At 36.7% G+C, this 25,535-nt stretch overlaps 1 long non-coding RNA gene across 2 annotated transcripts in view; it reads left to right on the forward strand.

Moving 5' to 3' along the window:
* The window catches only part of LOC132694657 (uncharacterized), a 63,018-nt gene extending 38,144 nt beyond the window's left edge, over positions 1–24,874 (forward strand). The window contains exons 2-9 of one of the 2 annotated variants that reach the window (XR_009617426.3): positions 2,166–2,285; positions 2,728–2,885; positions 11,451–11,637; positions 12,358–12,431; positions 17,617–17,672; positions 20,764–20,872; positions 21,673–23,567; positions 24,572–24,874. This is a non-coding gene — a long non-coding RNA (uncharacterized LOC132694657). The remainder of the gene's footprint in view (positions 1–2,165; positions 2,286–2,727; positions 2,886–11,450; positions 11,638–12,357; positions 12,432–17,616; positions 17,673–20,763; positions 20,873–21,672; positions 23,568–24,571) is intronic. The other variant, XR_013556854.2, reaches the window with a different exon arrangement.
* Positions 24,875–25,535: the final 661 nt, after the last annotated feature.

Below are 25,535 nucleotides of genomic sequence, written 5' to 3' on the forward strand. Positions count from 1 at the left end.
TGTCTGCTGTTCTCTTAGTTATTGAGACAACTGGGTTGAAATCTTGCAGTGTTTTATATTCATCAGTTAAAACTTGAGTGTGTTATATTTTTCAAATCTTATATCCTTACTAAATTTTTTACCTGTTTATACTCTCAGTTACTGAGAAAGGTGTGTTAAACTGCCCAACTGAACTTGTGCATATACTTGTTTATTCTTTTAGTTCTGTTAACTCTTGCATTATATATTTTAAATCTTTACTATTAGGTCCATAGTAGTTTAGGCTTATATATCTTCTTATTAACTAGGACTTTTATCTCTACAAAGTGTTTCTTTATGTCTTGTAACATTTCTTGCATTCAATGCAGTTTTGTCTAATATTAATATGGTAATAGCATCTTTCTTATGGTAAGTATTTACATGGAAAACCTTTTTGTCCATTGTTTTATTTTCAATATACCTTTACTTTTATATTTAAAGTACACTTCTTGTAAACAATATACAATTAGATCTTTTAAAATCCACTCTGATAATCCTTGTGTTTTAATAGGGATTTTTGATCAATTCATGTGTAGTGTATTTATGACATGGTTATGTTTAAGTCTAACATCTTACTTTTTGGTCTTATTGTTCCATATATTATTTGTTACTGTTGTATTGATTAAATATTTTTGTTATTCCTCTATTAGCTTTTTCCTGGGGGGGGGGTATAACTTTTAGTATCATTATTTTGTGGTTATCCAAGAAATTACTTCTTTAACTTATTACAGTATAGCTTAAATTAGTACTTTTAGAACATCTTAAACAATGTAAGCTCTTTCTACCAGTTGTCTCCACTTAATACAGTCTCATCTCTTTTTCATTTTTTATATTTTGCTAATTTTGTCATGCCTTTCATCCTAATGTAAAAACCCCCACAAAATATTATGATTGTTGCTCCAAATAGTAAATAGTTTCATGTTTATCCATTTATTTACCATTCCAGAGCCATTTATTTCTTTTCACCTCTCTGCTTTCATCTTGGCTTATTTTCCTTACAGCTGAAGGAAATCCTTTAGTATTTCTTGTAATGTTGGGCTGCTAGTGACACATCCTCTCAGCTTTTTCTCCTTTGTCTGAGAATGTCTTTATTTTAGCTTCTCATTTGAAGGATAATTTCACTGGAGATAGCATGCTAGGTTTTAGCAGTTGTTTTCCTTAGCACTCTAAAGATATTTTCTGGCTTCCATAGTGTGTCAGACATTGATGCAAGATTAAGGAGCACAAAATGTTTATTGGAGGATGGGAGAAGTAGGTAACTCCTGTGAAAGATAAAAAGGCAGAAGGCAGGTATGTCAGATTGTGAGGCTGATCTGACATCTGTGAGTAGAAATTAAGAAAGAAAAAGACCTGGGCAGGAAGAGCCTCATCCCATGATACAAATCTGACACAACCTTGACTAACTCTTTGGGGAGCTCTGAAGCAAATTCTACCTGTTTGAGAAGTCCCATGTTAGTGAGAAATAGCCAGGTTATAATACCCCTGCTCTGTTTAATCATTAGTTTGGTGCTGCCTGGCAAAAACATAGCCTTGGCTGGAACATTGAAGTGCATCCTTAAAGCACTGCAGTTGGAGGCTGTTAGCTAAATATACTCAATACAACTGAATGATGAATTCTCCTCAAAGAGAGATCAGAGAGGAATAACTCTATGACTAACATGATCCATGTCTTGCATTACATGGATTCACTTTTTATGTATTTAGGTTGTAGCCCCTTCAGGGTTCCGATGGACCTCTCTTCCAGGGTGGAAAAAAAGCATGAGGTTAGTGGGACAACTATAACCACCACTGCTGTAGTTGTTCTTGGGACCACAACTGGTGTTCATAGTCTCTCTTCCACAATGATTTAAATAACCCTCATCCTCAGTGTTATTTCTGAGGTTTGTCATGGTTTCCATGACTAGTGGAGTGACCTAGGGGTGTTTGAGTTACATGTAACAAAACCCTTCTCAGAATAGAGTTACTGCATTTGTTCATTCACATGTACTGTCAGGCAATGGAGTACCAAGAGACATCCAAGTAGATTCCATGAATATTTTTCTCTGGTCCATTATCTAAGAATAATCCTAACTCATCTTACTGGTAAGGATCAATTGCCCCTGACAAGATGATAACTATTCTTCTTGTCTGTTGTTCCCTGATCTCAGCATTCCAAAGTGCCCCGATGGCAATCAAAGAATATAGGTCAATTGCTACACATGTCCACTGGCCAGAATATGACCCTGTTGGGGATCAGGAGCTCAAACTGTACAGAATCCAGAGTTGTAGTAAGGGAAATCTCAAAGTCTTACAGTGGATCATTAGGAATGATGGTATATATGTAGACCCACTTCTACTTCCACCTTCTGGTTCATGTATGCATGCATGTTTTTCTTGGGGGGACACAGTGCTATATAAGTCTCTAATTCAATATGGATGCTGCATCCTAAGAGATGGCAGCCCATCCTCACAGAATATTACTTCTGAGCTGATGCTTCTAGCATTACCTCTGGCAGGTCATTCCAATGTTCTAAGGCTAGCTAATTCTGGGTGGTACGTTGTACCAGATATGACTAGTGGATCCCAATATTTGGATACTTTCATATCGTGTGTGTGTGTGTGTGTGTGTAGAGAGAGAGAGAGTGACAGAAACAGACAGAGAGACAGAGACAGATATTTTAAATAACAGGCTCATATAATTGTGGGGACTGACAAGTCTCAAATTTTCAGGGAAGACCAGCAGGCTGGAGACTCAGAGAAAAGTTGATGGTGCAGTGTTGAGTCCAAAGACTGTCTATAGGAAGAATTCTATAAACACTGAAGAAGACTTCAGTGTTTTCTCTTGATGCCTTCTGCTGAATGGATGAGGCCCATCAACATTAAGGAAGGTAAACTGCTTTACTCAAAATCTACTAATTTAAGTTAATTGTTCCTAAAAAATACCTTCACAGCAGCATCTAGACTGGTGTTTGACCAAAAACTGGGTACCATGGTGTAGCAAACTTAACTCACAATATTGGCCATCACAGCTGTAAATTAGACATCTGTAGGCTTCCAGATAATAGTTTTGGCTGAAGTCCTACAAAGCAGAATTCAAACTCACATCCAATAAAAATGTCATTTGTCATCCTCAGATAAGAGGAGCCAAAAGTAGTCACCTTGTCACCGAGTGATGGTATCTCCTTCAGAAATAGTGCCACATTTTGTGTCAGTCTTATTTCTGGAAAATTGATGAGAGGATACAGTAGCTATATTAGCCTTGGTAAGTGGTATTCCATGCTATTAGTCCCATACATAACCTAAGTCTTTGCCACTGTGGTCAATCCTTCCGGGTGCCTTTTTAGCTAGTTCTAAGTGGCTAATGACAAAGGCTGACTTAAGACAACTTTCTGAATTATCTTGTCTGCTCGGTTTTTCAGTGCCTGTTCCATAGTTGGTGTTTTCTGTGGGCATTAGTTTTTATTATAAAAATATTCACCTTATACCTATTTTTATATATCCTTCAGAAACCTTTTCTCCAGACTCTCTTGTTATTGATCTTTCAATTTATTTCTATAAGTTCCTTGGCAAGCTAGCTAAGCCATTTTCCACTCAGAACACTTTTCTTTTACCAAAGCATGCATAGACATAAACAGCATTAAAAGTTCCACCTATTGGGAAAATTTTGCCTCACCAATATCTTTCAAGGCCACCTCTAAGAATAACTATAGAGCAGGCATATCATTTTCAGCTTATACCACATACTGAGCCAATCCTTCCATTAACCTAGTCAACCCACCCACTGGGCTTTGTTTCCCTCCTTCAGCTGATTAGGTAGAATCTTTCACATGGCCATAGGTATGAATAAACTGAAGGAACTGTGGTGAAACAACCATGGTGAGTGACATGTGGTTCTGAGTAAGCTGTTCACATAGCTTACTTATGCCTTCTGGTTTTGCTTAGTACATACAGTTTCAATTTGTGATGGATTGCTGCTGGGACCACTTGATTACATGACTTGGTGGGTCCAATATAATTGAGCTCATAGGAAATTTTAAACAAACGGATAAACTAAGAATCTTGTACCATACCAGAAGCTGCTTTTTTAAAGGAACATAGTTTTGTTTTGTTTTGTATTTTTGCTGCAGATGGCATGACTTCTCTAGCGGCTTGAATTGTGATTTTCCCACTGGAATTTGTCATAAAATCCATACTGCATATTTTACACTGCTGAAACCTCCAAAATCATAAAGTCTGCTGGATTTTAAGTCCCAAACTGCCGGTTTTATTTACTGCAGCCTGGACTTGCTGTAGAGTCCTTTTCTATTCCAGACCCCATTCAAGTCTATCAGTTCACTACATGGGCCAGAGTATTCTTAGATGTAGAATGTGTGCTGCTTCCAGAACCCAAAGAGGCCAATTGGGTATTGTGGTTCTTTGTGGTGGGTGATGAAAGATACAGTAAATAGCCTTTACGTTGGTGCGATTGTCCTGGGATAGCCCTTATGATTGAGCACTAGAAATTTGCTGAAGTGGCAGGTCCCAGAATCTTTGCAGAATCTGTCTTCCACTCCCAGAAGCTCATGTGTTTTATAAAACCTTATCATTTACAAACTAAGTTCTGTGACAGCATTTCCTAGAATCTAACTTGGCCTGAGGAACAGAGCCACCACTGAACTTATTATTGATTCTGGTATCCCTCACACCAGTGGATTCCTGATGGCCTTGCTGAATGACATTTTCTCTGGAACATAATCTGGAACATAATTATGTTTCTGTGGAACATAATCCTCTGGTGGGTCTTCTGGTCTCACATAATATAGCCATTCTAGCCTGCCCACCTCCCTGAGGTTTTTTATCCCTTTCCCCATTGTCTCGCATGGCAGTTCAAGCATTGCAACTTCAATTATCATGGGCCATCACTTTCTCTAAACTTCTGAAAGCCACTATAAAGCAACAAATTTGCATCATTCTCTGGAGTCCTTGCCAAGGGTTAAAGTCATACCCTGGGAGAATTAATAAACTCTCCTTTTTTTAGTGTTATGTCCTGTCCTCTTGATCAAGAACCTTCAAAATTCAGTTGTGAGTACTCTACACAGGCTTTTCGCCATCAATGCTGGCTAATTATTGAATATCTTTTTCCTTTCTTTTCTTTTGTTCTTTCTTTTTTTAAGCATAGTCCCTTTCCTCACTAATCAAGCCCAGTAGATCTTTGACTTGCTTTTGCTATGACTTAAATCAAAGTTTGGCCTGACGTGCAGAAAAGAAGATAGTGGGGAAAATCCTGAAGCTGACCCTGTTTCCTTGTGGGAGAGAGGACTCTACAGTGTTTCTCCACATGCAGAAAAGGCCACCTGTATAGGATCTAAGTATTTAGAGGATTTGGGGAGCCCAAATGTTTGGGTACATACATTCAGATGATCATCATATGTCAGGGTTTCAGGCTTTCCCAGCAATAGCCCTAATCTTGGCATAACAGAACTGACTCTGTCAAGCACTCTATAGTCTTTCCCAGCCCCTGCTCTCAGCCAGACATCCTGTAAGCAGTCTCAGAATAAGGTCAACTCAGGAGATGTCCAAGGTTCTGACAGGTGGTAATGGTGCTCACCCATGAGCCTGACTTTTTTCATGGGTTGTAGCCTTGTCTCAATTGCTATCAAATGCCTAAAAACAGTTCCCTCATATATATTTTTCTAAGTTTTTTAGTTGTTTATGGTGGGAATTTAATTACAAAACTAGGTACTCTATCATGGCCTGAACCAGGAGTCTCTTAATAAATGCTGAATAAATAGATTTATTGAGTTGAAGGGAATTCTGGTATATCCTGATGAAAATATTGAGGAGGCATTGGGAATTATCTGTATATCGGCAATAGTTAAAAGAGGCTATAAGAGTGGTTGATGTTTTCAAGGAAGATTATACAAGACCAAAGAAAGGAAAAATTTTAAAACAACAAATTAGGGAACAACAGTATTTATAGGGTACAAGATTATGAGAATTCAGTAAAGACTGAAAAAGTGACAGGAACATAAATATTTTATCTAAGCATTCTGTTGTGCTTCAGTTAATTAACAAATGTTTGCTGTAATATTCTAGAATTTGTATAATTAACAAGGAAGAGAACGTATGAATTTGTGGGTAAATCAAGGATTAGGGTTCGATGAGGAAGAATTTCTAAAAGAGTAAGTTTTGAGTTAAAGACTAATTGGATCAAAGCATGATGAAATGGAATAGATGTAGGAATAGGGTTAATTCTGCCCTCAGCTAAGCATGAGCAGGATTAAGACTTTGCTGCTGTAATGCACATGAGGAAATAAAGAGACATGTCAGGGTAGAAAAAAACAAAAACAATGGCTCCAGAATTTTCATGTTGATGGAGATTCGGAGCAACAATGTAGTTGAGAGCAGATTCAGGGCACTTGTCTGGAGGCCGCATTTCCCTAGTAAATACACTTAAAATTTAAAGTCTGTGGTATAGATCAATGCAAATAATATTGAGTTGATGTTTTCAAACACACATTTGCTAATTCTCTTGTCATTTAAATAATTAAGTGATTATTTAACTTGGGGTTGTTTGGGGAAGCTACTAAGGATTTTAGAAGACCTTTAGTTCTCTCCAATCCTATCCCAAACTATATTCATTCTGCTAATGAAATGCATTAATGTGTTGATAGAAGAACAAGGTGGAAGATTCTAAATGAAAGAGGAAAGCAGGAAACATTACCCTAATTGGTCTGAAAGGCAGAAATTCACTTTAAATTAGATCTCATTTGTAAGTGAGGTAGGGGAAGGTTAGGTCTTTAAAAGTCAAGCTAACAATGTTAAAAATAACTCATAAAAATACTAGTAATTTTAAACCTAGTAAGATGGAGAAAATCATGATGCTATGGGGTCTGTGCTGAACTTTTTGTAAGTCTAGTTGTTGAGGTGAGTATACTGTAGTGCATATGCAGGTGGACACTTTGTAGTTAGCAAAAGGCATGCGATTGGATGGAGAAAGATTGATTCATGGTCATCTGTCTGTCTGTGACATAACAAATACTCCATGATGAAACTGTTCATCAAACAGAACGGCAGTAACCAAGATAATCTATATTGTATTACCAATAGGGGGCTCTGTGGCTTTGCAATACAATTGTGCTCATTCATTTAAATGCCCCCCCAACCCCTCTCCAATGAACCACTTTGCTTTGTTAATAAACTGTTGGGGCCTTCTATCCATCCATCTATCCCTCCATCCTTCCGTTCTTTCAGTTAGTGTCATTTACCTGCAATTCTTCATTAGTTAACGGTGAAAATACTCAGAAGGCAAATAGCTCCACTGCTTTCTCTCCACCTCATTGGGATTGTGGGAACTCTTATTGAGTGGTGAGGGTTAGGGTAATGAAACTTGGAAAAATGCCATCCCAGGATTCCTCTGTGCTACCAATATGCAAATAATTTAATAGTAATGCAGTCAAGAGTTCCCTGAGTAAAGACTCTCCATTTTCATCACTGTTGGTAAGTGCCAAGAGGGACAGATGAGAATAAGTTATAGCCACATTGTGACATGTAATAAATCTTCCAAAAGAGGTTTACACATACTCAGCTCTTTGGCTTTTATCCTGTGTACGACACTTCTGTTTGCTTTGCATCTAAGCAACAGAAAGTAATCAGCCTCTAAGAACTTAATTATTGGTTGCACGGATAACCCTTAGGGTGTGTGTGTCCAGTCACTTGGGCCTCCTCCTACATCTCTCATCACATAAAGCAATATGCTTCTCTGAGTGCCAGCCTCTCTGGAAAGCATGGGGGTTCATTTCTTCTTCCAGGGGAAGACAAAGGGCTGCTGAAACAACAGAATACATCCAAATGGCCCTTCTTTGGGAAAATGAGCTGCTAACAGTTCTTGATGACTGAAACAAAGGAAGAGTCCTAGGGCTAGAAATCACTCAAGAACAGAGCCTTGATAACAGTCAGCCGCGGAGAAGTAGAAATTGTAAGGAATTCTAGGGAGAGCAATGGGGCAATACTGTAACAGGCTTGCAAAATCCAACTCAGAATCACACTAGTATATTAATGAGACAAGTTTAAACCAGTCACACTCCCACCTCTAAACCAAACTGTTAACACAGTTTAACACACTTTCAAAGGGGCACCCCTATGATGTGCTAATGAAGTCACTTTCTTCCCAGCAGGAGTCAATGGGCTTTCCCTTCTTTGTTGAGCTCTCTTTGATCAGGCAAACAAAATACTCAAATACCTTGTCAATCCTGGCAGGCAGTGTGTTTTTCAAATGTATCTTAGGGGAAACTGAGGCGTAAAGGATCAAATTTAAAATTTAAAGGTAGTACAATTATCTGAGTTTGGATGGATTTTCTGCTCCAGCTTTTCCCTACTGCTATTTAAACGTTGTGAAATGAATAAGAGCTATTCAGGTATTATATCTTTTAAGTTAACAACTTGGAGACTAACAATAGCTGTGAAATGCTCTCTAATTGTTAAACACTGAACAAATGTATGAAGCATTACATTTCAATTTTTTAAATTACATTGCAAATCGTTTGTGTGAAACTGGACATTTAAACAATTGGGTTAAAAAAAAAAGCCTATAAGTACTAATGGATACATTCTAGAAACCAATGGATACATTTAAAGCAGCCAAACAATTTAATTCAATTATTTTCAGAATAGCTTCAATGAAAGCAATCTCTTAAAAGGCATTGTTCCAGGTAGCTCCAAGGACAGAAACTATATTTTTTTAGATTAGGACAGTGGTGTGTACATGGGGTGTTTCTTTTTTTTTAAATTCTTTAAACTGTACACACAAAAATATACAATATATACTTTTCATGTGTATTCCACATTTCAAAATAAAAAAGAATTTTCAAAAAGACTTTGTTGCATAGCTGAAATCTTAAAATGAATTGAGCAGAGACAATGCATTTAGCATTCTTAAAAGTTTCTTGCAAGATTTTATAGAAAAACTGCCCATTATTCTATTTGACAACAAGCCTATGAATTTTGAAGAAAACCAAAAAGAGAACCTGTAAAAAACAAAAGGATCTTTTTAACTGAACTACATAATATACAGATCACTATCTGTATTTTTTTTTATGAGCCTCTAGATTTCGGCAGAAAAGATTTTAAAATTTCTTATTACTCTTATAAACCTTTGTGATTATCTGACAATGATTCATGTAATATTATTGTATATCTGACTTTGGCAGTTACCCATTACACCATGTTAACATATTTCAATAAGTAATCAATTTGGTTTCCACTACGCTGATTTAATTCAGGTTTCATTACTTGCCTAGTATTTATTTTTTAGGCATGTTGTCCATCTTAGTCTAGGACTGCCCTTTTTGCATTAGCCATTTTAGGATAAAATACTTAATAAGATTTGCATTTAAAAAATGAACTAGAGGAACTGGACCCCCTCCAGCCAGAACAAGTAATTATGTCATTTGTATTGCAAAGCAGGAGTGGCTATAAAGCAATGGTATACTTTTTTAAAGATTGATAACCTTAAGCAGTATTATATTACACATAAAATGGCAGGTCTGACAGAGGAACTAAACGTGGGCAGTGTATAAAATCCCGAGACTTGTAGAGAGTTTCAAAGTTTTTACTTTGCCTTCCAATGACATACTCAATTAAAAGCAATCATTTGCAGTCTATGTCCTTATTTTCTATTATATCTCCGTGTCCTACATCAGTCTTTCTCACATAGAACCCTATGTTTATGTAGATAACCCATGTCACATAGGACTGAACGCTTTCAGATTTACGTCCTAATATTCAGAGGCCAAAGTTAGATTGTATCTATAAGAAGTGGCCAATACAAATGAACTTATTTAGTTGCCTGTAATCACCTAGGAGGCACTCAGTCTGCCCCACTGAAATTTTCCATTGTTCATAATGACTGAAACCTGGCAATGCTGTTGATGTTACTGTCACTGCTAAGAAGAACCCAACAGAGAACCTTTATTGAGCCTTTGGTAGTCAGTACTATGCTCTAAGTGCTGTGTTAAGTACTATCTCATTAATCCTCACAATAACTTTTCAAGGTTGGTATTAGTCGTAGGAATGAGATGTGTTTATGAAGGTTACATCATGATCCCAGGGCCACAAGCTATTAAAGTGGTAAAATTGGGATTTGAACCCAGTCTAGGTCTAACTCCAGAGCTGATGTCCTTTTTTTTTTTTTTTTTTTAATGTTTTTATTTATTTTTGAGACAGAGAGAGACAGAGCATGAGCAGGGGAGGGGCAGAGAGAGAGAGAGACACAGAATCCGAAGCAGGCTCCAGGCTCTGACCTGTCAGCACAGAGCCCAATGTGGGGCTCGAACTCACAAACTGTGAGATCATGACCTGAGCCAAAGTCGGACACTTAACCGACTGAGCCACACAGGCACCCCCAGAGCTGATCTTCTTAATCATTATGATAAACTTATAAAAACTAAAAAAATCTTTTAAAAATATTCCTAAGATATTTCCCTAACAAAAGCATCTATGACTATGTTTCAGTGAATGACAGGGCATTATAATTTCCTGGCCTATATTGAAATCTTTTGAATTAGAAGTGGTCCCCTCGTTACTTTGTGGAAGAAGGTTTTGTGATAGAATGTGCCCAAATTATCAATTATGGTCTTTCTTTAGGATGAAAGGATATATAGCGGGTTATTATTTAGGCAATTGTCAAATTGATAGTTCTCAGATTGGATGAAAGTGCTCCAAACCTTAAGTTCACAGGGCTCACATTCTCATAAAGGGCAACAGAAAGACATGCAGGGCAAATGGGAAAAGCAGTCTCATAAGAAAATCAAAATACCTCAGAAGCACTAACCAGTGTGATATGAACCAAGAATGCTGACTGCTGACCGGGAAAGCTTCTACTCTTCTTACTTGCTCAGGAAACCCATTTAGGGAGTTGTTAAAAACTGAGAGAGGCAATTTAGAGATAGCAACATCCTCTTAGACTTCAAAGAGGAGGAAATATATTTAGGGACCTTTCTGATATAAAAAGCCATTATAATTTTGAAGCCTTTCCTTAAAATATATCTTTCTCAATTTGAAACTCTAATGTTCAGTAATTGAATTCAATGTTTAATTGCTCAATATTTCAATCAACAGTCTACTTGATACAATAAATCAAACAAAGCCTCCGATAGTGTATTTTATATTATTTATACAGACATGCAGATACACATATATGCATATATATTTATATCATAATTGACACTCAGCATTTTTTAGTTAATTATGGAATAAGATTTATTAGTTTCCCAAGGCTGTCATAACAAAGTACCAGAAAATGATTGCTTAAACAATAGAAATGTGCTGTCTCACAGTTTTGGAGGCTCTAAGTCCAAGTTCAAGGCATCCATAGGATTGGTCTCTTCTGAGGCCTGTGAGGAAGAATCTGTTTTGTGCCTCTCCCCTCGCTTCTGGTAGTTTGATGACAATCTTTGATGTTTCTTGACTTGTAGAAATATTGGCCTGATCTCTGCCTTCGTCTTCACATGACAGTTTCCCTGTGTGCATTTCTGTCTCCAGTTTTCCCCTTTTATGAGGACACCAATCATATTGGATCAGGGGCCTACTCCACTGTGATATGACATCATCTTACCATTACATCTGCAATAACCCTGTCTCCAAATAAGGTTACATTCTGAGGTACCGGAAATCAAGACTTCAAATACGGGTTCTGAGGGGACCCAATTCACCTCATAACATAAGCTTTAACTTCTGAAAGGAGGGAAATATTTAGGATCAGAATAGAGTTGTAAGAAACTTCAGAAATCCATCTGTCTTCCATATGAGAATACCTCAGCCCAGAGAAATTAACTGGCTTACCTACTGAACACAGTCAGTGGCAGAACTGGGACTGAAATTCAGATTCCAATATATAAACACAATGTGGTTTCCCACTGCCTAGGCTGCAACTTACGAAGAGTGTACTGGGATAAATTATTTCATTTAGAAACTGATTTTTTCTTTTCTTTTCTTTTTTAATATTTGTTTATTTAGTTTGAGAGAGGGAGAGAGAGCGCGTGTGCGCAAAAGACTGGGGGAGAGGCAGAGAGAGACAGAGAGAGAATCCCAAGCAGGCTCCATGTTGCAGTGTGAGCCTGATGTTGGGCTCAAACTCACAAACTGTGAGATTATGACCTGAGCCGAAATCAAGAATCTGTTGTCCAACCATCTGCACTCCCCAGGTACTACTCCTAAAAACTGATTTTTTTTCCTGATAGGAAAATTAAATTGTTAAATAAGATTTTAAAGGTGAGAGTGTATACGTTTCACACATTTTATGTAGAAAATTATGGAAGCTTCACAAGAACAATATACTAAATAGTTAAATAACAATAATTTAATCTCTAATTCTCTTTCCAGGGACACTTAGGTATCAAAGGCATTGCAGAAAGCACTCTACTTCACTATCTCAATGTATCTTAAGACTTCAAAAGGTGAGTGCAATTACTCTCATTAGAAAGATGAGCAAAACAGAAAGATGTCAAATAAGTTGACCAAAGTCACGTGGATAATAAGTTGTATAAGTAGAAATCAAAAAGGTCAACTATCACTGTGCTGTCCCATATATTTGATTTTTGGTATCACAAAACAGCCTGTAAAAGTATACAGGAAGAAGAGATCAAAGATGAATCATTTTAGACATAATTTTCCTGCTGGAAGACATGGCCACCATATAAGTAAAAGCACTCCTTAGCTAAGAGTGTGAAAAGGAGAAGTTCAAGGTGTCAAAATTGAATCATTGATGAAATTTGTAGTTAATGTGAAAAATGTTCAATAAATTTGAATAGACAAAGACCTGGGAGATTTGAAGAGAACCAGGAAAGACTGCAGCCAGATATCTTACATTAGGAAAGATGTGAATGAAAACAGTTTATTGAACCTAATCCCATACTGGAAACAAATCTTACTTTGATATTTGCATCACCACTGTCTGGTGTGCAAGAAATGATTAGTAAGTATATATAAATATATTGGAATTAAAATTTTGAAAATGCCTATAGGAAGACATTTTCCATAGAATTTTGAGGATTATAATTAGATGTAAGTGCAGTAAATGTACATAATTCCATAATAATCTATTCTACTGGTTTGAAAATTGATCCATGCAAAGGAGAGTAATAGCCAACATTAACTGAGCACATACTATGTTTCAGGGACGGTTGCAAATAGTTTATCAATATTGCTTTTTCTCCACAACAAATTTATGATGTGGGTACTATTACAATCTCCATTTAAAATGAGGAAAATGAGGTTTAGAAGTCACAGAGTAGAGGACCCACTGGATTATTCAGAGCAATCACTCTTAACCACTGATATCACCAAGGAAGAAGAAATGATACATGAAGGAATTTAATTCAGCTTTTTTTTCACCTATCATAGCACTTGGCAGGTATTTAATAAATGTTGGATAAAGTGCACTGAAGTTTTAAGTTATGTTTTATTAAGGATTGGGTGCATGGAAATGCTGAATAGTACAGGGGTGTCTTCAGGGGATAAAGCAGATGATGCTACAGAATGAGAGGAAACATCCGAACCAAGAAGCCTCATCAAGTAAAAGTAATCTATGCATAAGCATGGATAGACAGGGTAACCTTGTGTAGAAAGGGAAATACTCTGCCATATATTGCTGTGTTTCATCAGATCTTGAATTTCAGAAATCAATATAAGAAAGTTAAGTTTAAGTTAATGGTCATGAAACCCATGGAAAGAATTGCCCTGGGAAATTTATATATTTTGCAATTATCTATTTCAAAAAATTGAAATATGAACCATATTATTAATATTGTATAACCATAAAAATTTCATCAGTAAGTTATTTTATTTTTTTTATAAATTTTGTTTACTGTTTATTTATTTTTAAGAGAAAGGCACAACACGAGCGGGGGAGGGGCAGAGAGGGACACCCAGAATCCAAGGCAGACTCCAGGCTCTGAGCTGTCAGCACAGAGACCCAAGCAGGGCTCAAACTCACGGGCCATGAGATCATGACCTGAGCCGAAGTCGGATGCTTAACCAACTGAGCCACTCAGGAGCCCCTCAGCAGTAAGTTATTAAAACAAAATAGATGATAGGTGAATTATTTGGGAGTGTGTTTATGAGTGTATGGAAAGTTATATTGAACTATTAAATGGCAAAATGCCTTAAATTATTAAAATAAATAATATTTAATTAATATTAATACATATTTAAATAGTTAATTAATAATTATTTAATAAATAAAAAATGCCAAAATTATTCAATGTGAAAATAACTAAATAATTGAGTTATTTAGCATCAAAATACTTTGATGCTAAAATATATGAACAACTGCCTCAAGATATGGACAACTTAAAATATATAAGCCACTATTTACATTTCAAATATAAACAGATTTATTTCACATTTATTGAGTTTCTGTTATATGCCAAATATTGTGCCAGGCTCCAGAATGTCTTCATATTTTTAAAATTAAAAAAAAAAAAACTACTGGGGTGCCTCAGTCAATTGATCATCCAACTCTTGATCCAACTCTGGATCCCAGGGTTGTGGGATCCAGCCCCACATCGGTCTCTGCGCTGAGAGAGTGGAGACTGCTTGGGATTTTCTTTCTCCCTCTCTCTCTGCCCCTTCCCCATTTGCATGCATGCACTTTTCTCTCTCCTTCTCTCAAAATAAATAAATCTTAAAAACTTTAAAAATTAAAATAAAACAAAATAAAATAAAAAATAACTACCATTTGTTAAATTTTTTTTGTTTCCGAACTGTGGAAACACTTGGCATTACTAATTTTCCCCGATTAGAAATTTTGATTTCTACATCTTTTAAGTGAACATACGGGTGCCTGGGTGGCTCAGTTGGTTGAGCCTCCGACTCTTGATTTTGGCTCAGTTTTTTACCCCAGCATTGTGGGATCAAGCCCTGCTTCAGGCTCCATGCTGACCATGGAGTCTGCTTGAGATTCTCTCTCTCCCTTTCTCTCTCTCTTTCCCTCTACCCCTCTCCCCTACCTACACTCACTCTCTCTAAAGAAAATGAAATAAAAAATAATAATTAAAAATAAATGAATATAAATTTTTGACAAATATTTTCTGAATGTTAGATAAAATTTGTTGCAGCCTCAAACCACTATTCACTATGTTTATCAGATTCAGAGGCTGAATTTAAAAATATACTTATATTTTCCATCTTTTTTGAGAAAATTATTAGTATGCCTTTAAACCTTGGTACTAACCCAAAGATAGCTATTTCAGTCAGTTGCAAAAAAAAAAAATCTATTCAGGTGCAGATGCCATACCCTCTCAGACAATGGGCCTAATCTACATACTAAATAAAAAATAAATGGGAATATGCAAAGATAAACTTACCTAAGGAACATCGGTAGCTATTTCTGCAATAAATGCCATTTTCAATCACCACTGACTCACTAGAGGCAAAGGGCCCAGAAAGAACATTAATCTAACTCAGTATTTTGGAAATACTCTTAATTAACACATGAACTTTATCACCTCCCCTACATACTTCTTCATCTACGTTCTCTAACTCATAAATAGCATTATTAGCCTTCCACGTTTTCCAAAATGGAAACCTCAAGCTATTCTCAAGTCCTCTCCCTCTCCACAGCCAATCAAATGTGAAATTCTGTCAGTTCAGCTTCCGAAAACTGATGGCATTCATTTCCTTCTCCACTTGTTCCTTAATTCAAATGCCCACCTTCTAACCTGGACTAATGCAGGAGTCACTAAAGCCCTACCTCCCTCTGGTCGGCTCTGCCCTCCAGTCAGTCTTCAGTTCACCCAAGTTAAAGACCTGACTTGTCATTCCCTGCATAAAAATCTTGTAAGTTCTAGCCAAAGAATCCAAAGAATTCTAAAGAATCTAAACCATTCTTTTTATGGAATTCATGTTGAGAGACTTACGGCTTCTGTGCCGGTCTTTTCAGAGCTGAGCATGAATAAAAGAAATGACATTGGTATTACTAAATAGTTTTACTACAAAATTCTTAACTAATGTATACTTATTAAATATTTACAATGATTCCAGCTATAGTTTTAAATTCCCTTCAAATATATATGTACATATCATATGTTGTATGTATTATGTATATGCATTACATAGATGTATATGTTTACATTTTACTTTGTTTTGAAAAACTTGGTAAGATGCTTTGAACCTTAGTAGTAGTAATCTAAAGATGGCCATCTCATTAGGTTGCAAAAAATGTGCCCTAAATACCCTAGTTTATAATTCAGCAAAGTGCTTGGAGGAGGCACAGTAGATGATGAATAGTAAAGATGGGGTTATTACTCAAGTCTCATTTGTGACAGTTGACTTCCGTGATATTTATCTTACATTTTTCTTTTTGGCTGTGTGTGTGAGTGTAATACAGTTTATATATTAGCATTTGTCCATCTGTTATTATATTGGCAGCAGGAGATTTTCATTGATTAGTTTCTCTCTATTTGCTTTTTCTTTCTCTAAACCTTCGTGCTGTAATGCAGAAGATTTATTTTCAATGATTTATTAAAATGTAATTCTAAGGTGACTCCTTATCAAGGAAGTAATCTGCAGGCTATCTTTGTTTAAACTTGCAACCTGCTTTGTCAAGGAAAACTGCCTATGAAATTTTCATTATAATAGACAGCTTTTCATAATGAATGAAAAACAGCTATTATGATTGAAAACAAATTGCTCTGAAACATATTCTTTGAAACAATGTGCTGCTTAATTGTATTTTGGAGGAGGGGGGGGAGCAAAGGCAATTCTATTTAATTGGTTACATTTTTCAGTTCTATAAATTAATTTGCACTACCCAATATCACTTAATTTTTCCCTAGGAAAGCTTTTGCTTGCCCTAGCAATATTATAACTGCTAATTCAATTACACTGAAATTGTTTAATAGAAAATATAATTGCTTATTCATACAGAATACCCATTAAAGCAGTGCAAAAGCGTGAACCCGAGGGTTACTGCATATTAATACTTTGGGAATAAAGATGGGAATGTTGTGCAGAGAAGGTGCTGGCTGATCTTTAATTGTTCATCACCTGCCTCCAAAATAATATGAATGGACCCAAACTAAATGACCACTCATTACAAGTTTCAATTTAGGAGCTTGGCTGGGGTCAGCAGATTGCTTATGCTGATCGCAATGATTTGAAGTTGTGATTACCATAAGCAATTTAAATTTTATTGATCTCCTCTTCTGAAAGTTGTAATTGAGCATAGATGTTGGACCCAGAGCTCTCCAAACTAAATTGTACTCTGAAGCCCTTGCTGGATTCCTGCAAGAATCAATAAGCAGTCAGTCACATTAACAATGAAATAGGTCCATTAACATACGGTGCTATTGGTGAAACTTTATTTAGGAAGGGTGTTAGTTCACTTCATTGTTTTATCAATGAATCTTGGCTGTACAAGGAAAAGTATTGCTTTAATATGTATAATAAGCTTGTATGAAAATGAAATTATATATTATAAATATATGGAATATGACTAGGTAGGCAGTTGAGTCCTTATATGAGAGTCATTGTGATTCATATCATCATTTTACTGTAAACAGAGGTTTCATATGACTGGAATTGCAGCTTGCCCGCTGCAGTGCTTTGCAGTAATTCGGGATTTTTATTCCTCTTTATTAGATACAAGGTTTCCCTCCATCAAGGTTAAGTACATCTCGAAGTCTCCATGTTCAGTGGTAAGTAGTGGCTTGTTAGGGAAGCTATATGACCTATCCTGCTGAGCTAGAGTGAGAAAGCTGGGAATTCTAACAGAAATCCAAACAGGTCCCGGCAATTTGGGACAGTATTTTATACCTGGAGCACTACTGAGCTTTAGGGACAACTCTGGCTTACATATTGTTATCAAATTATAAAACGCTTAAAACTGCAAAAGCCTATTAAAGCTTTATGACAATAGGGCATTATTTGTTTTTCCAAAATTAATCAGTTAACTTCTCTTTCATTCGCTTCCCTCTCAAATTATGAATAGTAAACTCCAGAAGATTCCCCACCTCTTGGAAATTTTAAACCCAAAGAAGCATGGGGATGAGAACACCAACATCTAAGAAACTTCCTACTCATCCCATGAGTTTGGGGTGTCTGAATTACCTGTTGCATGGGGCTCTCTAATGTGGCATAGTATGGTAAAGGAAAAAGAAAATGAGATCAAAAACGTTTCTGTCTAATTTTTATTACTTGAGGTTAATTTAACAATAGTACGTACGGCCAACTTTTATTTTTTGATTCAACCAAGGTCAGGAATGAAGAGGTGGGAAGGAAATGTCAGATCAAGGGTCAGATCAAGGTAGAGAATCTTATCTGATTCAGGATGTGCTTCAGGTTTTTGCTAGAATATCTCAAACAATTCTGGAACTCAGCTTCTCAACTACATCTTTTGCCCTCATGACCTTGATGGTACATGTAAAGCCCAGTGGAAATTTACTTCAAATATGGCCTTGGGTCATGTCTGTCTTTATGGGGAAGGTCTCTATAGTGGCTTTGTTTCAACAATCTCAAACAGCAACAAGGATTGACTATGGGCTATGGAAGAGGCATACTTTATGGATCTGAATATCACATTTTTTACCCACTTGTATTATGGAAATAAAAGCTAAATGGATTGGAAATGTTATACAATCCTTCTATGTTTCAGTTTCCTCAGTAGTTTCAGGATGATGATAGAGGACACTTCATATCTAGGGTTGATGTGGAGATTAATTGAGACAGTCCATGTAAGGAATCTAGTATAGTGCTTGCTACAGTGTATTCTCAATAAAGGTTATTTGTTAATAGGAAGACACATGTCTGGGTTGCCTAGGATAGCTGTGGTTTCTTGTAGTGTCCCCTTACAACGGTTTGGATGAAAAACTAAATGTCCACTTGAGCTATCATTATCATTCAATGAAACTGTGAGTGAAAAAGCATGGCATGGACATTTTCTCCTGACAGAATGAGAAATTGAGAGAACTCGAGGAGCCATATGGTCAGTTAGAGAGTTAGAGTTCATGCAGGACAAGGTGATATGGGCTGCCAAGAACTTAAGTAGGCCTAGACAAAATGAAAAACTACTAAACATTTTCTCTTACCTACTCCCACCTTCCTTGTGAGAGCTCTGCTCCCAACCTTAAGTGGTCTCTGTTCCGCCCAGGCATCTCTTCTTTAGTGTGACTTTCCCTCACTGTTTGAGGCTGCCTAATACTTCCTAGGATGGCAGTGGATTCAGGGTAACTTTCTTTGGAGAAATATCTCATGCTTTGGGTGCTGTTTTTGTTGTTAATCGCCTCCACCCTATTCACTTTTAACCCATTCTTTATACTCCATCTTTGGTAAATGATTTCACATTTAAATTCCGATTAAATTGCAATGGCTTGGGTTTTTTTGTTTGTTTTTCAAATAAGTTGTTTATGGAGTGGGTGATGAAGTGAGTGAATGAACACTCAGAGGGGTTTTTGTGTTTTAACAGATGTCTGGTGATGCCGTACCTGAACTTTTACAAACTATTCTTAACAGGTAACTGTTCTTAAAAGGTAAATTTCTAGGTTCCATAGCAGGCCATTAAAGGAGATAGTATAAAGCATGAAGCTTTCCAAGCAACTCTTAAATCATATATTTAACCTACTTGCATGGTGGAGAAAGTTTAAGAGAAGATGCAGAGGAAGATGCACAATAAGTGGATGAAGTGAATGTTACACAAATTAACTAACAGTAAAGCAAAATAGAAGTGATAAAGCAATAGAAAAAAAAACAAGGAAAATAAAGTGGGGGTGCTTTGGAGACAACCGAAGCTAAGGGGATGATAAGTTATTTCAATGAATCGTCCTGGGTTCAAATGCCAGTTTCATGGCTTACTGACTATGTGACTGTGACTTACAAGTTTCATCTGTAAAGTGGGTATAAAAATACTATTTACTTTATAGGTCATGAGAATTATGTAAAAGAATCTGTGTAAAAATACTTCTCATGCAGCCTGGCACCTAGTGAATGCTCGATAGTGGTTATCATGAAACACTTAATGCGGTAGAAATGCAAAGTAACATTTCTCGCATCACACTATTCTTCCTACTTTAATCTATCGAATGCCATAAACAAGAAAAGCTTTCATGATTAATATCTTCTTGGTTTTTTTTTTTTTTTCCTGACTGGTAGCCTCTAGAGAAAAGGTTTTTTTCCCGCTTTGGTAAAATGGGTAGTTTCTCTGGTAAATGATTTCTTTTGCCCCAGAGTGATTTGGCTTCAGATCGTAGTATGATTAAAAATTTAAATCCAAGAGTCTATGATAATAATTAAGCAAGGGCTGTGTGTATTTTGCTTCAGGGCAAGTGTCATGCCAACCAACAAGCTACCAGTTGTTGGAATTACAGTGTAGAGTAAGGTTCCTTCCTGAGCCATGGAGTTTGTATGCCCTGGCTTCCTACTCACAGGCACTCACGGGCATTACCCTGGCACATAACTTCAACGGTTTAGAACCTGAACCTAATAGTTACGCATTTCTGCTCAAATGACAGTCAGTCCCGTGTTCCTGAGTCAGTACAAGGCTTTATGTAGTGACTGTGACACCGAGCAGCCTTCCATCTTGGGGCCCCTCTATATCCTACAGCTTTGTAGTCCTCTCGGGTGCAATGTGTTGTAATTCAATAAATTGTTGGATAACCTCTACAAATAAAGAGAAGGGAATTCTCAAAGAGAAAGTCCTTTTGCTTTCCAATCTGCCTGCTTTCTAAGAACCCATGCCTCATTTCCCCCTGTGCACATGTTTGCTTGACACCAGCAGGGCTGTGTGTTCTACAGACTTGGAACAGCAAACTAGAAATACCGTACTCTGTACCAAGACTGCCTCTCGGCAGAGAATGGTGTGTATGAGCAGCCCGTTTTCCAGATGCATCCTAGATGCGAGACTGTACGTTTCCCTTATTGACCTCAATGTGGATAGTGGCCAGGTGAAGGGGGGTGGTAGGGTGCGCGCTGGGACAGGGAAGAATCGCTCCACAGACCAGCAGGGGCTTGTTCTTAAATAGAATCCCTTTGAACTCAAAACGTTTACGAAACACAAGGTGAAGAATATGAAACCATTTCTCTAATTCACTTTATTCTGAAGGGCATACATCTTAATGGAAAGTGTGACCAACCAGATTCAACTCTGCTCACATCCAGTATTTTAAGGTCTAAATTTAACTAGTTAACATTTAAATGGATTGGGGCTATTAGTACAGAAAGTGTGATGGGCTATGTTCCCCAAAATTTTACATCTCCCACCCCTTCAGCCTTTTCGCTTTAGGCCTGTCATTCATATTCTCTGACTTGCATGTTGTTTCTCAGTTAAGACATAACTTATAGGTCTTACTTTCCTTATTCTTTTTTAAGTATTGAAGTTTCTCTGGAGGTAAAAACGAACATTTATTTTATGGAAATATCTGTACTTATTTAAAGACTCAATTGCTTGATTATTCAAGAATTATTAATTTGTATAATAAGCTGATTAGTACAGTAATTATATTTAAACACACACACACGCACGCACACACACATACCATTTGCATTTTCTGCGCATAGTTATTGGCAAATAGTCACATGGCCATACTGAACCCGGCAGTAGGTAGTGTATTTTTGTGCCCTGGGAAAAGAAGGAATGGATTTGTGAATGGTTTGAGGTTTTTGTACTACTATTCCTCTCACAGAACCCTGAATTTTTTTCAACAGCTGTCTAGGTCAAGCATAATGATTCTGATGAAAAGTGAAGGATTCTACTGTATGTAATTGGACTTTGACAGAACAGTTTTGCATAAAGAGAAGGTTATTATTGAAACTTGGCCATGACAAAGAAACTGGTACAGCTTACTTTTGTCATCTAGTCTTAAATTCATCAACCTTGGTTTAAGAACGGTTTTGATACCACAGTGAAGAAGAAAAGATTTCTAGTTTGAGGTCATTAGACATGAACCGCTTGAAGGAAAGAAAAATGAGTCGTCTAAAATGGCTACAGCAGAGGATATTGTTTGTATCAGCATGGAACAGAATGAGCCGCCTCAGAAAACTACAAGAATCCCAATTAGACATGTTTTTCCTCTGGATGGAAACTGGTAACAAAGATAAAGGAGTCCAATAACGAACTCTTTATTTTTCTTTCTCTTGACACACCCCCTCTTTTGTATCAGGCACTAAAAAACATGCCTGCCCTAAAATCTTGAATATTGAGCATTTTGATGTTTCCTCCCTTTTTTCTAAGAATTTAACATTTCCCACAATTTTGTAGCACTGATAACTATCACTCCTGTCCCCTGATAATCTCAGTTCCATGCAACTTGTAAAAGGCAGTCTGACCCTGAGACTTCATAGTGGGTGGCAGATGGCTTTCGTGAATGCCTATTTCTGCTATTAAAATAAAATGACAGGAAACACCACAGAGAAGTTTCTTTTATTTGAAAAAAAAAAATAAGGGTTGTCATATGATGTGAAATACAAATCTAAGGGCTTTGGCAGTCACTAACTTCACATAGCATGGTTATCACTGGAAGGTAAATGTAACATCCACCTTCAGGTCTCCGTGAAAGATGCATTGTGCGAAAGGCAAGACAGTGCTTTCTGGCCCACTACTTACACGTGTAGCAATTATTATATGAAAATGCAGAGTGCAACTCAGACAACTTGTGAGCACTTATTGAAGTTGCCAGGCAAAAATATTTTCCTCCATGCTACATTAGCATTTTCTGGTTTAGACCAGCTGATCTTTTTGAATTGGGCTGCATGAATTATCACATCCAGTATGTAAATTTCATAGGTATATTTAAATATTTTTCCTTTCAAATTGGAACCAGAATTCATATTATAGCCAATATAGTCTGGAAAAAAAAAAAGTCAGGTTGCTGTCCTGTGTTCCCTCCACACATCTAAAAATTCTAAGAGCCTACAAGCTTAATGTGGAGAGCATCAGGGATGTTTTCAATAGTCAAGAGTGTCACTCATTCTACTTTTTCAAAGTTCTTAGTTCCCATTAATAATTTTATATACCATAATCATTCACCTTGAACATTTGCTAATACGTTTAAAATGCCATTCTCTACTTAATTGTTTCCAACAAGCGCTTTTATTGAACATCCACCAGGCAAAAATGTACCATTTCGAGTGTTCTGGAACCTCCTGCTTTCGTTTATTAATAACTCCCAAACAGAATGTCTGCTTTAGACATTAGTTTCCGAAATAGAATCGAATCTTAATTAGTTCAAGAGAAACTCTACTTAAGTAGTCTTAGAGAAAATGCGCTAATTTCCCCTCTAATATATCCTCCTGTTGTTTGACTGTGATGAGAATGGTCTTTTAAAAGAGGCCTCAGGTGTGAAACCAACTGTTCAGGCTCATTGTCAGCTGCTGGTTTCTAGAGTATTAATTCAAAATTAGTGAAAATATAAGACTATGTCTACATTGGCCAACTCTATTGCAAAATTGAGCAATTTTCAGTCAAGGGTGCAGCATCCTCTACAATGCCCTTGAGGAAGATTCAGAAGCTCATTCTATTTCCATCTGCTTCCATCATTAGAGAATGCAATTGATTGATTCAACCTCACTAACAATAAGAACGGATGCTGTTTAACTAAAAGGTGAGTATAGGCATAACATCTACGTCAGAATTTAGAAAAATAGCAGGCTCTTTGTTAATTTATATACAGATATGGATACACATAAATTTATACATAGATTCATGGTATGAAATGCCCTTATTTGTATTGGGCCCTTGTTATTGGGTGAAAAGTGCAAAACAAGAGTGGGCACCCATGAGCCAGCTAATGCCTCTCATTCCGTCTTCCAGCAGGAAATGAACACTGAATATGAATAGCACACATCTTCCACGCCACTCATTTAGCATCCTTCATATGTTCCGTTATCAGCAGCATTATAATTCATGTTATTATTGATGGAATTTGGTGTATATAGCTGATTTCCCTAAAAATTTCAGACCTTGCTTTTGAGTAAAAATTGGTATATATTTAAAATCCCTTGCGGGCCCTAGTGAAGTGCTGTATACAAAGTAGGCACTCAGGAAAAATATGTTACAAGATAAATTAATCAAAAGCATTATATTATAAGCTATCTATTAAATGCTTAAGTACAGATTGTTAATTGCCCCCTAATATCTACTCACTTCTTCTTTCCTGTAGGAACACAATGCCTATCCCCATCCTCCAGTTTTAGCAGGGCACACGGCTGTCTTGTTAGGGACTACATTTCTCCATCTAGCAGATAGATAGCAGCAGATAGCAGACAGCAGGCTAGCAGTTAGGTAATATGTTCAATGTCTAGCTCATTTCTTTAACAATGAAACTGGTACCTTCTATCTCTTTCATCTTTTCAGGGGTGGTGGTGAGCCATCTTCACTCATGTGAGATGAGCAACACTTAGGGAATGCTAGAAAATGAGGCAGAAGGAATCTAGATAAAGTAAAGCTTTTTATGTGTTAGAAACGTGTCCCCTATCGCTGCACTGTTACATGTGAAAGAAATAAAGTTCTATTTTCTTTTTGAGTGATTGTATTTTGGAGTATCTTTGTCACTGCACCTTCACTAGCAGCCTCTTTTACATAAATGCATAATGTTCTTTTCCATAGGTGCCATTCTAGAATTTCATGGATTCACCTGTTGTCCCCTAGTAGGTCTATGATAATCTGAGAAAGCAGCTAGACCGGACCCTTGCAAGAGGGTTTGTGTCCTACATGTTGAAGACTGAAGAGGACTCTGTTAAGAATGCCAGCTCCCAAGTAAAATATGGGAAAAATTGGTTGGAGTTGAAGTCTTCCTTGTAAAGAGGTGCTGCACATTTGAGAAGTCAGCACCACACAGATCCTCAGACCAAGCTACCTTCATCGATTATGCAATCCGTAACTCTGCCTCAAATAAAATCAACAGGAATTACTTTTAGGCTTTATAAATAACTGAAAACAAAGCTTAAACTTAGCCTTGGATGATGAAACTATTTTTTTTTCTAAAAGCTTCTTTGTGGCCACACACACACACACACACATTATAAACAAATGGAAGAAAAAAGTTGTTTTATATTTCTGCTTACACAGAAATCATATTATTGTACAGAGTAAAACAGTAAACTTAACTTTGGGGCTCAATTGAGACTTGTTTAATTGATTGTTCAGAATACAGATACTCGAGAATGTTACAGATTTCCTAGTTTCTATGACTAACAATTGGAAAAAGTTTCACTATAATTTACTAATCAAAATACTATTTTTTGGTCATTTTTGTTTGTTTGTTTGTTTGTTTTGGCCAAATACAAAATGGCCATTATTCTAGTACAAAAGGAAATGTTTGGGGGAGTTTACTGAACACAAAAAAATCAAGTGATTACTAGAGTTATTTGAGCTTATAGCTGTCCTTCAGTTGAGATTTCCAGAAATATCTGCCATAAATTTTATTCTGCATTTTAGATTAAGAAGGCAGTGTTTATTTCTGATAGGGTCAATGTATTTGCAGAAAAGGAAAGAAAATCTCTATATAACATTTAGGTCAAGTTTGCTATTTTGAGCAATAAATGTCGATGTCATAATAACATAATTTTTC

Source organism: Panthera onca, chromosome B4 (assembly GCF_046562875.1).
Source record: "Panthera onca isolate mPanOnc1 chromosome B4, mPanOnc1 haplotype 2, whole genome shotgun sequence".
Classification (NCBI taxonomy): domain Eukaryota; kingdom Metazoa; phylum Chordata; class Mammalia; order Carnivora; family Felidae; genus Panthera; species Panthera onca.